Source organism: Arachis ipaensis, chromosome B07 (assembly GCF_000816755.2).
Source record: "Arachis ipaensis cultivar K30076 chromosome B07, Araip1.1, whole genome shotgun sequence".
Classification (NCBI taxonomy): Eukaryota; Viridiplantae; Streptophyta; class Magnoliopsida; order Fabales; family Fabaceae; genus Arachis; species Arachis ipaensis.
The window spans coordinates 3,529,862-3,533,302 of NC_029791.2; the positions used below are offsets into that span (position 1 = coordinate 3,529,862).

At 25.0% G+C, this 3,441-nt stretch overlaps 1 protein-coding gene across 3 annotated transcripts in view; it reads right to left on the reverse strand.

Moving 5' to 3' along the window:
* Positions 1-618, reverse strand: part of LOC107608549 (serine/threonine-protein phosphatase 5) — a 4,881-nt gene extending 4,263 nt beyond the window's left edge. The window contains exon 1 of one of the 3 annotated variants that reach the window (XM_016310314.2): positions 524-618. The gene's annotated coding sequence lies outside the window, so the exon portion shown is untranslated. The remainder of the gene's footprint in view (positions 1-523) is intronic. The other 2 variants (XM_016310313.2, XM_021107010.1) reach the window with 2 other exon arrangements.

Sequence of the window (3,441 nt, forward strand, 5' to 3'; positions counted from 1 at the left end):
AATCAAATAATTAGATAGAATAATAGAGCCAATTCAAAAGACAAAGAAGCTCAAACGTCAGCGTCCTCCCAAATCATCTTTGTCTCCTACTTCTACTGAAAGCATTCAAAAAACTTAATATAATATCACTATCAGAAGCAGGATCATCACCATGATTCTGTTTTCCTATTTCAAACACTAACAAGTCTTCCTTTTTCCCAGAATGAATGATCAGAACAATCAACACTCAGAAAAAGACAAAACAGGGACCAACCAAAACAGACAACTAAAAAACATTATATTGGCAAGAGATAAACGGAAAAAAAAAAGATATAATGTTAAAAATTCAATTTTTTTACTATGGGGTATATGCATATGCAGAATGAACACGAACGCTGAAAAAACAAATTTTATTTTTCGAAGCAATAATATGTAGCATTACTATAAAGTAAGGAACAAACGGGTGAAGAACACATGCAAAGGGAATACTGAAATAGAACACGTGAAAAACATGGTTATTGAAATCAGTGGGAGAAGCAGGTACCTTTGAAATGGAAGCTCAGTGAAGAAGTGAAGCAGCGAAAGAGAGAAAGAGAATGAGAAAGAAATGGTGTTACCGGCGTCTGCTCTTGAGGGCTCCTGAAGCTGAAAATACAAGGCGATTTATGGGCTTAATTGGGCCTTCTATTGGGCCTAGCCCAATTTCTCAAATGGGGCCACTATTTTATTTCACTCATCCAATCTGAATAACTAGGCCCAAATTTAGAAAAAAAACAAAAAACCGAAGAATGAGCTCTAAGTATGCCATATTGATATTCACTTGGTCACTTTATTTATTATTTCTAAACTTTTAACTTGTTTCTTAATGGTTTAATTATTTATGGGTACTGATAGTTTCACTAAATTTATAATTAGGTATTTATATTTTTTATTTTTTAATTAAGTTTTTACACTATTTTCAATTTTATAATTAAGTTCTTCGTAGTTAAAAATTGTAGGATACCTAATTACAAAATTAAAAATAATAAAAACAATCAATTAAAAAAAATATGAAAACTTAATAAAAAAAATTGATGAAACTATAAAAATCAACAAAATAATTAAATATTTTTTAATCTAACATCTAAACTCTTGTTTTATACCATCACATTTAAATTTAGTATGCTTAACACACATTTTTTTAAATCACATAAACAAATAACACACTGTTGTATATACATACATAATACCACTAAAGATGTTAACAAAGAAGAATGTTTTTGTAGAATATTGTTATGATATAAATATGAAAAAGTTATTCTAATGTAAAATTGCAAAAGACCTATTTCAAAAAGTTAATTTGTGCGTCTGTGTGCAATGTTACAATTAATTTATTAGTTTATGAAGTAATTGTCCAATAATATATATTGATAAATGATAAGCAGTTTAATTTCTCATAAGAATGAATATACAAATTTAAAACTTATAAAAAAAGATACAAATTTAAAGAAAAAATATTCAATTTGGTCCCTGAAGTTACACTCGAGTCTCAATTTAATTGCTTCAATTTAGTCTCTAAATTTTTCAAATGACTCTATGACAAAAACTGCCGTAGGAACTAATATGATTAAAATTTGAAAAATTTATGGATTAAATTGAGCCAATTGAAATTTCAAAGATTCGACTGTAACTTCAGGGACCAAATTGAATATTTTCTCAAATTTAAATCTCTATCAAAAGAAGATAGTATACTTATGTCTATCTTAATTTAACTTTTCAAAATGCACAGAAGATAGGAGATTGAATAAACAATTATCTTATTGACCCTAGACATGGGAAATAGATTGGATAAATAGTGACAAAATAAATTTAAATTAGTTAGATTATGATACCAAAACAAAGGTGATTGTTCACTATTCCTTTTTGTAGCTAGATTATGACTTTGGAATGTGTAAAAGGAAGTGACATCAACATGAATAGGACTTTATGTTGATAAGAGCATAAATTTAAATCACACAAAAACAAAAGCAATGCCAATGGAGAAGGAACAAGAAGTCAATTCTGTGGCCCAATTCAAAGAATCATCTTTAATTTTGAGATTGAAATAAAGAATGAACAATAATTCCCTCACCTTCCTTTTTCTTTCAATTCTTATCTTTTCGAATGGTGATGAGTACACACCTCACCCATTCCAGAGTAATATACAGGGAATTGATAAATTGTCAATTTTTTAAGAACGGAAACTTCTTCACAATTTAACCATTTTTTAAATAGAGTTTAATTTTGATGCATTAAAATATTTTACATTGTTATATAATTACATTCGTTTTTTAGATAATTATTTATACTGTTAATATAAAAGATAGTTAAATATTATGTAATTAGATACATGTATAAAATTATTTTATATTGACAATATATTAAAATTAATTTTTTTTAATAAAATCCTTCATATAGTTTACATCAAAAAATAAATATTCAAAAGTAACTTTTTTTATTTTTGACTTATAAAAAGTAGTAGTATTAATGTCTACTGCAATTTTTAAAATCAAATTGCGACTTTTTAAGAAGCTATTTAGGAGCTTATAAAGAAGTTAAAAAAATTACTTCTCTCATAATATTACTACTTTCTACTATATTTTTATAAAATAAACACTTTTAAAACTAAAAATCTAAATACAAAATAACTTATTTATAAGTTACTTTTAATATAGTCATTTATTATTTAATCTATTTTTTTAAAAGAAACTTAATTAAGTTGTTTATCCAAACTGGCCTTAGTCTCATTAAATAAGGTGTTGGATTTAGTGCTTGTTTTGGCGTCATTATTTTGATTGAAAAAATATCTTTTTTATTTTTTAGTGTGTTTGAAAAATTTCTAGCAGTAAAAGTAAAAGCATTAGAAAAATAAAAAAAATACATCTTTTTTGAGAAGCTGTAATTTACATCTTTTTTCAAAAGATCTTTTTTTCTTAAAAAAATATTTTTTCATGTAATAAATAAACTAAAAAGTACTTTTATATTGTTATACCCAAACATAATTAATATATAAAAAGATCTTTTTGCATGAGATATCCAAACATAAAATTACTTTTACTTTTACATAAGATCTTCTAAAAAAGATAAATTGAAAAAAGATATTTTCTTAGAAACTCACCCAGACAAATTCTTAACTAATTTAAGATTCACAGATAATCTTTATCTTTATAGTAATAGTAATAGTAATAGTAATACAAATACAAATGGGGTATACAAATACAAAATTATAAATGCGGAGTTCATATGCTGACGTGGCGCTCATACGTTGAGTATGGGAGTTTATTTGCTTAGATGTCGTCACTATAAATTTTTAGATTTATATTTATAAATTATAAATTATAAATTATTATTTATTTAGATTGTTATTTTCAAATTTTAAATTATTTATTTGGGTTGTTATACTTAAGTTATTATTTTTTAAATTTTAAATTATTTTATTTAGAT